Source organism: Eubalaena glacialis, chromosome 14 (genome assembly GCF_028564815.1).
Source record: "Eubalaena glacialis isolate mEubGla1 chromosome 14, mEubGla1.1.hap2.+ XY, whole genome shotgun sequence".
NCBI classification, from domain to species: domain Eukaryota; kingdom Metazoa; phylum Chordata; class Mammalia; order Artiodactyla; family Balaenidae; genus Eubalaena; species Eubalaena glacialis.
The window spans coordinates 10,416,415-10,430,427 of record NC_083729.1 but is presented as its reverse complement, the minus strand read 5'-3'; the positions used below and the strand labels follow the sequence as shown (position 1 = coordinate 10,430,427).

At 38.4% G+C, this 14,013-nt stretch overlaps 1 long non-coding RNA gene across 1 annotated transcript in view; it reads right to left on the bottom strand.

The window, feature by feature from the left end:
- Positions 1-14,013, bottom strand: part of LOC133105407 (uncharacterized) — a 228,813-nt gene that overhangs the window by 202,277 nt on the left and 12,523 nt on the right. The gene's annotated exons all lie outside the window — the stretch shown is intronic.

The window sequence follows — 14,013 nt, the reverse complement described above, 5'->3', positions numbered from 1 at the left end:
GAATATTCCTTGGGCATCTGGGAGTTTGAAAGTCTGTGAGATGCACAGCATATGCTCCAACTAAAGATAGAATACAGGCTCAGATCCACATCAGGGGAGATTCATTGCAAATTCTCTAATTGATGATTTGTGCACATTTTCCTCAAGGACAAGTTGCTGTCTATATGAAGGCCTCCTGTCAGGGTCAGAGGTGAACCAAAATGAACATATCTGATGAGTCTGACCCCCTGATGGGAAATGCCAGACTTGTAAATAAAAGGAAGCAGGAAAATAGCATGCATTGTTCTAAGCACTTATATATGTGAACTCCCTTACTTCTTCTCACAGCATCCCTCTATTGGCAGTACTGTTATATTCTCATTTTATAGATGAGGAAACTGAAGCCAAAAAAATTAATCACTTGCCTGAGATTATGTAACTGGCAGAGTCTTGTAGACTCCTTTAACTATTTTTTTTTCTAGAAATAGAAGTCTAAATAGAAGCACAACTATAATATGCTATTTGCTGGGCTTCTGTGTTTCAGACGATCACAAATCCTTCAAGTTTGCTTGGTGTGTTTTTTATTTTTTGGTTTTTTCCAGCATCACAGATAGCCTACTGAGAGAGTACAGGGAAAAAGAAAACTCCCAGAGTGTTTCCACATTCGATTAGTATAACACATGAAGATATAGATTTTAAAAAATTAAATTTCTTACAATTAAAATCTCTACTTATAAAACAAAATAAAATATTAGAAAAGAGGGCCTTTTAAGACTGAGCTCCTCAGATGCTCTTAAGAGATTTGTCATTGATCATTAATGATATCAGCTCTCTACGGCTTGCTTCCCACTCACTGACTAAGCTCCCGAAACTCTGAGATGCTCATGCCCGTCCCGAGAGCTTCATCTTAAATAGATCTGCAAGGTCTATGTGCTGAGCTGATGAGATTTCGGCATATGGAGTTGGATTCCTCATTTGGGCTGTGATAGTGCTTTAAAGGGTACAAGTTCCACAATGCTGCAATTGCAAGTAAGGAAACTGGGAACTTTCCTGAAGGTTATGAAAAGGCAGGGAGGCTCTGAATCAAAGAACAGAGAAGGTGGTCATGAGGAGAGCTGGAAGGGTGGCTCTGAGTGTGTCTCAGGTGCAAGCCCCTTATCCTAAAGATTTTAAACAAGTGTCTCAAAAACAACGTGATTTTGAAGGTGAGAAAGAGTCTTTAAGTTGATGAGAACTACAGCAGACGATGTGGGTCAGAGGATCCAGCTTTGAGGGGAAAAAACCAGCACAGGCGGGGCTGGTGTTCACCAAAAGAGGAGAAATCAAGTAACAGAGGCAGGGAATCAAACTAAGAAACTCAGGAACTGGTAAGAACCAGGTAAGCCAACAGTCCTTGAACAAGGAGTCATCAAGAAGTCCTAGGAAAAGGCAGAAATACTGACAGAGAGACAGGTGGATAGACAGTCCCTTTCTGAATAAAGGGACTATCTAGATTATCAACCCTAACTAGATTATCAAGTACAATGATAAATAAACACATCATAGCCACTGAATTCTTCAAGTAAATGGTCTGGCTAGCGATAGCGAACAATAAAAAAATTACACCATAAATATAAAACTGCAATTCTGATAAGTTTTATAAAGGAGAGGTTCAAGATGCTGTGAGAATATTTGATAGAAGATTTGAGCCGGGAAGGTCATGGAAGTGTTCCCTGAGTGATACTTGTGCTAAAATCAGAAGGAAAATTAGAAATTAGATAAAATGGGAAAAGAATTTTTAGGTGGAGACACTTGTAATTGCAAAGAAACTATGGCAGGAGTGGGCTGGGGGAAATGGCTAGAACGTTATGGTTAGAGATGAAGCTAGAATTACATTCAGGGTTCTGTGGGCACACAAAGTTGGTTCCAGTAAGGAATGTGTTCTTTATCTGAAGTGCAATGGAAGACAGACGTGTAAGCAGAGGCAGCAGAGGGGATAAAGGACCACCAATCAGACTGGTGATTTGAAATGTGCATGATGGACCGCAAGAGATCAAAGCATTTGTGAGTATGCAAATTAAGAGGCACTGAATGCAGTGGGCTAGATCTACATGAAAGGATCTCGAACTACGTAGAAGGAAAGAATTGGGAAGATTCCAATCAATAGAAGGAAACCCTGTTGCTCCAACTGGCTGACGTCACACAACCACAGCTTAAGCTAGCTGAATCAATTTGGTCTTATTGAATTTTCCCTTCTTACTGGCTAGAAAAAACTAACATGACAAAGATGTGGCGGTATGGCTAGAGTTGAGGAAAGCAAGACTCTAGAATCTGCCTGGACTATTCCAGAGCTGAAGATAACGGAGAAGGAGCAGCCAGTACCTAGAGGTTGCCAAGCATGAGAAAAATAAATGCTGTGGAGCACTTGACAGGTTTGAGCTTCCCAGCATGAACTGATGGGTGAAGATGTTAGACTGTAAGGAACTGAGAAGAGAGAAAATAATGAAAATACAGAGACAAAATATATAAACTAACCTTTGGAGAGAATTCTTTAGGAAAAAGGAGAGATTAGTTGAAAGGGCATAACGTTGAGGGAAAGGAATATTAAGAAGGGATGCGATCTTTAGGAAAAAACAGAATCTCCATTGAGTTTGATGTTAGCTGTAGCTTTTTCATAGATATCTTTCATTAGGTTGGGAAACTTCCATCTTATTCCTACTTTGCTGAGAGGTTTTTTTTTTAATCATGAATGAGCATTTTACCTTTTTAAAATAGTTCTTCTGCATCTATTGAGTAATCATATTCGTCTTCCTTTTATTCTGTTAATATGATTAATTAAATTAATTATTTTTCAAAATTTAAAGCAACATTTTACTCCTCTGATAAACCCTTTCTGGTCTTGATTCATTACCTGTTTTATATATCAATTTTTTTTTTATATAGCAAACAAAAATGTTTTTTATTTGCTATTTTGTAGGATTTTTGTAATCTGTGTCCATGAGGGATGTTTCCCTTTAATTTGTTTTCCCTTCTCTTCTTTCTTTTGTATTGTTTATAATGTATGTGTCAGGTTTCATCATCAGACTTAGGTTGACCTCTTAAAATGAGTCCAGGAGTGTTCCCTCATTTTTTAAAAAGAGGACGGACTATTGGCATTCATCAGATAAACCATCTGGGCCCTGAGGTTTTTCTTATGTAAATGTTTTCTTTGTGGAGTATTTAATCAACTTGTATCATTGATAAGGTTGAACTTATGTTAATCATTTTATTATTAGTCATCTTGATTTTGCTTCTCTGTTCTTCCTTTCTACCTTCATGTGTATTTGAATATTTTCATAAATCCATTTTATCTATTTGACTGTAAACTGTACTTTTTTGCATGTTTGGTAGTTGCTCTAGGATTAGAAATATGTATAATTTTCAGTCTGCTTAGAGTTAATTTTCTACTATTGCAAGTAAGTATAGAAATCTTTCAACCCCTTATGTCACGTAGGTCCATTTATTCCAAACTTTCTTTATGCTGGAGTTGAAGCAGATCCTGAGGTTCCTGGTAGATATTATCACGGGAAACACAGACTATCTCTTAACAATATGTGACTATAACAGTCGTCAGAGAATTAGATATAAATTCCCCATTTAACAGATTTGAAGATGTAAATTGATTTGTCCAATACAAAACAGCTGGTGCTTTTCAATAATGACCCTGAATCCAATCCAATATGCCTGATATAATTCCATAAGCAATATCTCTTCTGTGATAAGAGGAAATGAAGTATAAATAAAGACCTAGCAATATCCTGACATGGAGAGGGAAGGGGAAGTGGGACATCATTTGTTCTCCCTGATGTGAAGTTCTTGATTTAAAAAATTATATTCTAGGACTTCCCTGGTGGCGCAGTGGCTAAGAATCCGCCTGCCAATGCAGGCGACACAGGTTCGAGCCCTGGTCCGGGAATATCCCACATGTCGCGGAGCAACTAAGCCCGTGCACCACAACTACTGAGCCTATGCTCTAGAGCCCACGAACCACAACTACTGAGCCCAAGTGCCACAACTACTGAAGCCCGTGTGCCTAGAGCCCGTGCTCCGCAACAAGAGAAGCCACCGCAATGAAAAGCCCGCGTGCCGCAACGAAGAACAGCCCCCGCTCGCCGCAGCTAGAGAAAGTCCGTGAGCAGCAATGAAGACCCAACACAGCCAAAAATAAATAAATAAAATAAATAAATTTATAAAAAAAAAAAATTATATTCTAGCCATGCACTTAGGGAAGAGCACAGGCTCTGAAGGCTGACAAATTTTGGTAAATTTGTTGATTGATGTCTTTACTTCTCCCTTGTCCTCAACAGCAACAAAACAGTACTTTGAGTCTACAAAAAATAAATGCTTCTTGGTTAGTTGACTATGGCAGATTCTCATGGGTCAAACTGGGATGACTGAACATAGGGCTTTTACTGCTCTCAGAAGATCAAATCTTTGCTTAAATCATTCCCAGCTACTTTGAATGAGTGAAGCAGACACTTTCCACAGCATATTTGGCTTCTGTTTCTTTGTCTTTAAAAAAAAAAAAAAAGATGAACAATTCACAAAATGGTTCACAATGAAACAGAGAGAGAATATGGATGATGCCAGCTTATTCTAGCCGCTGTGGAAAGTATTATTAAAGGAACAGGGCTATTAAAATAAGTATAATGTAATATGGGGGCTGAACTGTCAAAATGAAAAATTTCCCTTTGGGTTTCAGTGGCTCCCTGTGGGTAAATTTCTAGGGAGCCTTGCAGGCACCCCAGCAGTTGGTTCCCAAGCCTCGGCCTCCCTGCACCCAGGAGAAGTGTTTTCTACTTGTCCAGTGACTGTTGAGCAGTGAGGGCCTAGAGCAACATAGAGAAATTTTGCATATGTTGGGAGCAACACCTACACCTTCTCCTGCGGGGTCTGAATCCTAGTCTTGGAAAGGAGCTCTTCACCCCCTCCCAAGTTTATCATTTCCATGTTTTGTTTTTCCTTTAACTCTTGCCTGTTTATAGTTTCCTTCTTCTAATTAGCGATAATGATTCTTTATATTAAATTTGTCTATAGTAAATACTAGGCAGTTTCTTTCTCTTGATTGAACCCTGACTTATAACCGAGCCAGAGAACTGAGATTAGCAAACTAGTCTCAATTAAAGCTAATGACAGTCAAGCTATTTACAGACAAGTGTTATAGGGGAAAAAGTCAGAGTGTAAAATTAATTCAAGAGATGGGGAAAAAGTAGACAAAATTGGGAAGCAGCTCAAGATTGTAGAGTGAGCAGGAAACCCTCAATCACGCCTGGGAGAGTTGAAGTTGATGTAGATAAGTCTCAGCAAATTGAAGATGTATTCCCAATTATCAAGGCTTCTCCCACTCACAATAATAAGATTTACTATATTTGCAAAAAGACAGGCATAAATAGCATAGTGATTGACAATCAGAAAACTTCTCTAGTACAAAAAAAAATGAAATTAATTGATCTGGAATACAATATGAAGAAAAGTACACAATGTTGTGGAAATAGAAATCATTAATGACAGAGAAGATCCAAACTAACTCAGGAATGGGAATACATAAGCAGATAAATTATGGGGCTCAGGGATACAAAACACCTGTTTTATCTTGTTGTTATTTGTTTGACTGTTTTAATGGTAGAGCAGACAGCTCTTCATAGCATCTTATAACCATGCCAGAAAACTGATTTTGGTGATACGGAAGCACTCTGATGATTTCAGAAAGACTAAGGGAGGAGAATCCAGTGAAAGATGGGGCCCCTTATAGTCACATAGGGTAGAAGCTCATATCGTGCAGTTAGATATTAAGCAGAAGGGTGACCGCTGAGGACTGGGGAACCTGAGGACATTCACAGTCACAAATAACACACCTACACCTCAGAGAAATTCCTATTGCTAGTTTGAATGTCAATTGAAGGACAGAAGTCTAAAGATTCCAATGTGTGGATTTGTAAAGTGGCAACTTTCTGGACTTCCTCTGAAACTGAATAAATGATCACTATCACATCAGGCATGCTGAGAAAATAAGAAAATAGATTTTTAATGGATTCTTTCTACCTTGAGTAAAAGACCCTTCCATCTCCTTTTCAGACCTTTTTTTTTTTTTAATTTGAAAAACAATGTCCTTTAGTGTCATCAATTTTCACAAATATTCAGAAGGCGCTTAAAAAACACCAGCTTTCATATATGATTTCTTAGAGTCTTTCATGTGTGTGCCTGATGTAGGTAAATGCTGAAAATGTTCATGGCTGTGATTTATGTAAAAAGAGATGCTGTTCCCCTAACCAGTCTCATTCTGAACTGTTCAAACCCTCGTCACCAGGGCCATCAAGTGATCAAAAATAGCTCAGGTGTTGAGCTTCCATTTAATAACTCCACAGGGTATAAGCCTTGTCAAAAGCTCAAGCAGGATGATTCTTTGTACTATTCCTTTTTTTTTTTTCTTTTTAATCAACAGAGATGGGATGCAAAGAACATTAAACGAAATGTCGAGAGACCTGGGATCATACCTCAGCTCTGTTTTTAACTTGTTCTGTGACTTTGGAACCATCTTATCTCTCGGGGCCTTAGTTTCCTCAACTAAAAATATGGACAGAGATGTCACTGTCACATAGTTATAGGTATAAAGGCCCTTTAAGAAACATGGTGTTATAGAGATGGGAGATTCTACTAATTTTCCTTAGAGTAAAACAGAGTTTAAAAAAAAAGAAAAACAGCCCTTTATTTAATAGAACCTCAGTTGTTTTTTTTTTTTTTTTGGTGAAAAAAACAAATCTAAGGCTAATCTTGCATAATTTCATTATACAAGAGGGAAAAGTGATTTGCAGAGAGTCTATACAAGCTTATAAGCTGAATGGTTACCACTCTATCTCCCCATAGGCAGGCAGCTGAGGAATGGTTTACTAGGGGTGAGCTAACAGGGTTGTAGGCTGCTTCCTTCACCAACCAGCAGAACACTGTCCATCTTCACAGAGCTTTGGTTCTCTGGGAGCATCCTGGATGATGGGCTTGACCTGTGAAATAGCTACAGATGCTGCCCTACCTGCCTAGTGTCTGGTGTTATTGAGATGTAGGCTGGAACGCGTGGGTCCTCCCTTTGAATCAGCTCTCTGGCACCACAGTGGCCAGTCGTTATATTGGTTGGTCATTAGAGTGGCAGGTCTCTGTCTATGTCTATTCAGACCATCATGTCTGCCCCTGCAGCCTCCCCCTGCATTCTTCATGGTGAACTCCTCTTGTGAGCCCCTTATACACTCATATGTATGGTAAACTCTTTGTAAAGTTCTAAGGAAATATAAATAGTAACCAGAAGAGATAGACAGGGAAGCACACACAAAGAAAGACAGAGGGAGACAGCGATCCAGATGCAGAAACTACAAAGTCCAGGTGCAAAAATAAAGAAACTCTGACTCATGATCTCAATATGTGGTGATATAGTGAAAAGAGCAGTAACTTTGAGTCAGAAAAGTCTCAGTTTATATCCTTACCAGCAGCATCCCTTTGGAGGAGTTGATTAACTTACTGAGCTGGTGAACTCATCTGTAAAATGGAGACGATTATATATGCTATAGGGTCATTTTGAAGATTAAATGAGGTGTTTTGCAAGTGCTTGTAAATAAAAGTCTAACCCCCTTCCTTACACATTATTATTCAAAGAAACCTACAGTCTATGAGGATAAGCAGAAAGACTCTGTTATGATGTAAAGCGGCAAACTACTTCATTGTAAGTAAGAACAAAGTGTTATAAGAACAGAAACAAATGAGTCTTGAGGAATGAAATCTCAGCAGTGAGAGAGAAAATACACCCGGTGAAGGGAATAGTGCGTCAAAAGTCTGTGTGTCCACTATGGAGAACAGTATGGAGGGTCCTTTAAAAACTAAAAATAGAACTACCATACGACCCAGCAATCCCACTACTGGGCATATACCTTGAGAAAACCATAATTCAAAAAGAATCATGTACCACAATGTTCATTGCAGCTCTATTTACAATAGCCAGGACATGGAAGCAACCTAAGTGTCCATCGACAGAGGAATGGATAAAGAAGATGTGGCACATATATACAATGGAATATTACTCAGCCATAAAAAGAAACGAAATTGAGTTATTTGTAGTCAGGTGGATGGGCCTAGAGACTGTCATACAGAGTGAAGTAAGTCAGAAAGAGAAAAACAAATACCGTATGCTAAAACATATTTATGGAATCTAAAAAAAAAACAAAAAAAGTGGTCATGAAGAACCTAGGGGCAAGACGGGAATAAAGACACAGACCTACTAGAGAATGGACTTGAGGATATGGGGAGGGGGAAGGGTAAGCTGGGACAAAGTGAGAGAGTGGCATGGACATATATACACTACCAAACGTAAAATAGATAGCTAGTGGGAAGCAGCCGCATAGCACAGGGAGATCAGCTCGGTGCTTTGTGACCACCTAGAGGGGTGGGATAGGGAGGGTGGGAGGGAGGGAGACGCAAGAGGGAAGAGATATGGGGACATATGTATACGTATAACTGATTTACTTCGTTATAAAGCAGAAACTAACACACCACTGTAAAGCAATTATACTCCAATAAAGATGTTAAAAAAAAAAAGTCTGTGTGTCAGGCAAGGTTAAGAGCAATGAGTTGCCAGGGTAACTGAAATGAAGATTTTGTTTGGGTTATTTTGGAGTGGGGCAAGGGCTGGGCTTGGAGGTGGGATTAGGAAGGAGATTAGCTTGCCAAGAGATGACACTGCAAAGATAGAATGGCTACCCAGGCTTGACTTACTCCCTAAAGGACCTGAAATGCAGCATGAAGTTATGGAAAGAAGGGGCTGAAAACGTGGGTTGTTCTGAGTATATGAAGCAAGATGTGTAAAAAGGTATAGAGCTTCAAACTCTCCATCTTTCTCCGTGTTCCAATCACTGCATCTTTGGTTTGTGACCCCTATGATTAATCTTTAATACAGTCTTGGTGAGACATGCATGAATTATGCATTTCCCTTTTTTTATCCCAGCATAATCACTTGAAGAAAATTCAGGTCTCAAGTTTTACCTTACTGCTATGTGTCTAAGAGTTTATCATCTTTTTTCATTTTTTCCATTTCCATCCAAGCCCATTAAGTTTGGTACTCAAAAATTCTATTTTTAGGACTTGGAAAGAATACAATTAATAGAATATAATAAATATATAACTGTATTTTGTTTCTTACTTTCTCATAAAATATATTCAGTAAGGAAATTTTTTCAATTGCCATTTCATAAAAACACAAGCAGTTCCACAAATTTTATGATTACTCATAGAAAATAGACAAGCTCCACGGTCATTCTTAATTGTCACCATATTCTCAATTGTTCTAAAAAAATCATTCCCTTCCAGATACTAAATACAACTTGGATAAATTCATTATCACTAGTTTAAAGCCTCTTTTCTCCTTAATTTGAACTAGTAAAGATGGAAGGGATCTAGTTATCTTTATTTCTTTCTCCCTAACCTACACCCCTATTCAAACTGCTCTGGCTGACCCCTTTGGGCTGAAAAGTAGGCAGTCAGCAGAGTAAAAGAGGGCAGAACGTTTTTCACATCATCATATGATCTCATGATTTTTAGGTCTGGTAATCATTTACAGTCAACAGTTTCTTTGGTTGATTCTTCAGTGAATCCTTTGGAAAATGTCCTCCTGACCCCCTCTAACTGCTACTCCTGAAATGGGAGTGACGAAAACTCTTCTTCCAGCTATGGCTCCTGTTCCAGCCCCCACTGTTATAAAAGTCTACTAGGAGTTCAGTAGGTAAACTTCAGGAAAGTGATGCTTCCTCTGGAAAAATACTCCAAGCAGGTGGTATGTTGAATACCAAAATGAGAGCAGCCAGAGATGAGATTAGGGGAGAGCCAAAGACAGCCCATGGAATATTACACAAACAGAAAGGCCATCATCTATTGAAGACTTACTACATCTCAGGCAGTCTATTTAGATTTTGACCCATGATCCATCCACTTCTTACAAAACACCATGAAAAAAGTGAACAACAGATATTAAATAAGGGAGTTACTAATCAGATTTTTACTTGTTACACAAAACCGGGTGGTCTTTCTAAAATATGAGCCTGATCATATCATGTCCTTGTCTGGAACGCTATGCTCAAGATAAAAACCCAGACTTCTTGTAATCACGTGGAAATGCATGATCTAGTCACTCCGACACCTAAAACAACCTCATGTATGATAGCTAAGTCTACTCCTAAATTTATTAAAAGGATTGAAGGAATAAGTTACTCTAAGTGATCAATAAAATTTTAGCTCTTATTATGATTAACTTGCCTTGTTCTTCTTGACTGCAGTCCCGTGCTGATGTTATTCCCTCTGTCCAGAATGCTCTTCACCCACCCCCATTCCACCCCACCTGCCTAATTCCTGCTTGTCCGTTAAGTCTTAGACTAGAGCACTCCCTGGTGCCTGCACTGAGCTCTGAAGACCACGCTGAGTATGTTTCTTATGAACTTATGCTCGCCTCTATAATAATATTTACAAGAGTGATTATAATTACTTATCTTCCTCCCACAAGATAGTATAAGTTTTGTAAGAAGATAGCTGGAATAACGTTGACCATTTTTCTGCATCCAGGTCATCTCCCGGCATGTAATATACATCTAAGAAATGTTTGTTGATTCGTAGATAAGTTCATTTGTGTCATATTTTAGATTCTATGTATAAGTGATATCATATGGTATTTGTCTTTCTCTTTCTGACTTACTTAGTATGATAATCTCTAGGTCCATCCCTATTGCTGTCAATGGCATTATTTCATTCTTTTTTGTGGCTGAGTAGTATTCCATTGTATATATATATGTATACTACATCTTCTTTATCCATTCAACAGATTCACAGACATAAAGAACAGACTCGTGGTTGCCAAGGAGGAGGTGGGGTGGAAGAGGAATGGATTGGGAGTGTGGGATTAGCAGATGCAAACTATTACATACAGAATGGATCAACAACAAGGTCCTATTGTACAGCACAGAGAACTACATTCAATATCCTGTAATAAACCACAATGAAAAAGAAAAACAATGTTTGTTGAATGAAAAGTTCATAGATACATATGTATTTAACAAATCTTGGCCCTGCCACTTACTTGCAATGTCATCTTGAAAAAAGTTTCTTTCATTTTTTTCCCAAGCCTCTGTTTCACTACAATAAAATGAGCATAAATAATATCACTTTTAAACTTGTTGTAATGATTCAAGACAATGTATGAGAATATATATGTGTTCAGTTTATATTAGTTCCCTCTCTTTCCTGTTCATCTCTCCCCTACCGAGCACTAGGGACAAGATATTGCCTATATTAAGTACCTAACAAGTTGTCTGGCACCTGGTTGATGCTTACTAAATGCCAGTTTCCTTCCTTGTGAATGAAGGGCGATTCATAACACCAGAGTATTGCTGACTACCTAGTGAGTCTTTAACTCAAGAGTATTCAAGGTAAACTGGCCCAAACATTTGTATCAAGTTTATCTAAATAAAAGTTGGGAGACATGTTTTACAGCTAAGCCTCAGACATTCTGTATTTATAAAAGTAATTGTGTTTATATAGCTCTAATTTTTATTGACGAAGAGAGAGTAGCTATCTGCGTTGTAACAAAGCTCATCAGAAACATCCACCAGCTTTAGCCAATGTATTTTCACTGCATTCAGAGTAGGCAGTGCCTGCTTCCTACTCTATTTTAGCTGGTAAATGATGTGTTGAACCTAATTACAGTACTTGGCCCAAAGCACAGGATGTTTCTCTTGGTTACCTTTTAATTATCTTGCCAGTTACCTTTTAATTATGAATCTGCACTAGCATACAAAGTGCTGCTCCTACACCTTTACCCCTGCTTACACATGGACACTGCAGTTCCCCAAATGCCATAGCTACTTTTCAGCTCTGACTTCATGTATCACCTGAAGCAGTGGTGTGCTGATAAGTGGGCTGGAGAGGGGTGGGGAAGGGTGTATTTGTAGCATTTGCTACCTTTTGTGGTGTAAATATTTCCACTTTTACCACTTTCAAGCAACCAACATGGTATCAATGCATGCAGAGCTGAGAGGAGATGATCAGTAATATCCATAAATGATGCTTCCATCATACACATGCAGTAACTTCAGCCACCTCAGGAGCATATACAATAGTAGAGTTAATAAAATAAAATATTCAAATGATGAGTTTGGGGTATCTATTAATTTTCTTTTTCACCTGCATTATTTAACTGTAGGTTTACATCATCTACTATTTAATAATGGCTGTGTTTAACAACCAGATGGAGAAATTACTGAAAATGTCACAATTGGATCTCAGCTACAGCAAAGAGCTGCCTAGAATTATGCCCTACACAGCAAGTCCATAGTAATTACTGATGAATGGTTTGCTGAGAGCAGGGGGAAAAATATACAGCAGGTTGGTTCTATTTTCTTTCCTCCAATATGTGATACAGATCAAATAAAACCAAGAAATATGCCTGAAGACCACCCAAAAGGTATACTTAGTGCTGCTACAGAGGGGAAGAGACTGAGATGCTCTCTAATTTATCTAAAGTTTTTGACACGAAAAAGAAACCAATCTGACATACAACTGCTAAGGATGTTGCAGGTATGGCTCACAGAGGAGGCTCAAAACTTAATAGGAATGTCAGGTTTATGAAATAAGATTATGAAAGTAGTCCTGACTAGGACTCAGACACACCCTTTATCTTTACCTGAAAGAGAGCATCTGCAAATGCCTAAAATAGAGTCATTAAAAGTCACCCACCAAATCACACCATACATTACAGTTTTTATTTAAATGTATAAGAATATATTTGGGGGGAATAAGTTTTTTTTAAAAACATCTTTATTGAAGTATAATTGCTTCACAATGCTATGTTAGTTTCTGCTGTATAACAAAGTGAATCAGCCATATGCATACATATATCCCCATATTCCCTCCCTCTTGAGCGTCCCTCCCACCCTCCCCATCCCATCCCTCTAGGTCTTCGCAAAGCCCTGAGCTGATCTCCCTATGCTATGCTGCTGCTTCCCACTAGCTATTTTACATTTGGTAGTGTATATATGTCAATGCTACTCTCACTTTGCCTCAGCTTCCCCCTCTCCGCCGTGTCCTCAAGTCCATTCTCTATGTCTACGTCTTTATTCCTGCCCTGCCACTAGGTTCATCAGTACCATTTTTTTTTTTTTTAGATTCCATATACATATGCTTTAGCATACGGTATTTATTTTTCTCTTTCTGACTTACTTCACTCTGTATGACAGATTCTAAGTCCATCCACCTCACTACAAATAACTCAATTTCGTTTCTTTTTATGGTTGAGTAATATTCCATTGTACATATGTGACACACCTTCTTTATCCATTCATCTGTCGATGGACACTTAGGTTGCTTCCATGTCCTGGCTATTGTAAATAGTGCTGCAATGAACACTGTGGTACATGTCTCTTTTTGAATTATGGTTTTCTCAGGGTATATGCCCAGTAGTGGGATTGCTGGGTCATATGGTAGTTCTATTTTTAGTTTTTTAAGGAACCTCCATACTATTCTCCATAGTGGCTGTATCAATTTACATTCCCACCAACAGTGCAGGAGGGTCCCCTTTTCACCACACCCTTTCCAGCATTTATTATTTCTAGATTTTCTGATAATGGCCATTCTGACTGGTGTGAGGTGATACCTCATTGTAGTTTTGATTTGCATTTCTCTAATAATTAGTGATGTTGAGCATCTTATCATGTGCCCCTTGGCCATCTGTATGTCTTCTTTGGTGAAATGTCTACTTAGGTCTTCTGCCCATTTTTTAATTGGGTAGTTTGTTTTTTTCATATTGAGCTCCATGAGCTGTTTGTATATTTTGGAGATTAATCCTTTGTCCATTGTTTCATTTGCAAATATTTTCTCCTATTCTGAGGGTTGTCTTTTCATCTTGTTTATGGTTTCCTTTGCTGTGCAAAAGCTTTTAAGTTTAATTAGGTCCCATTTGTTTATTTTTGTTCTTATTTTCATTACTGTAGGAGTTAT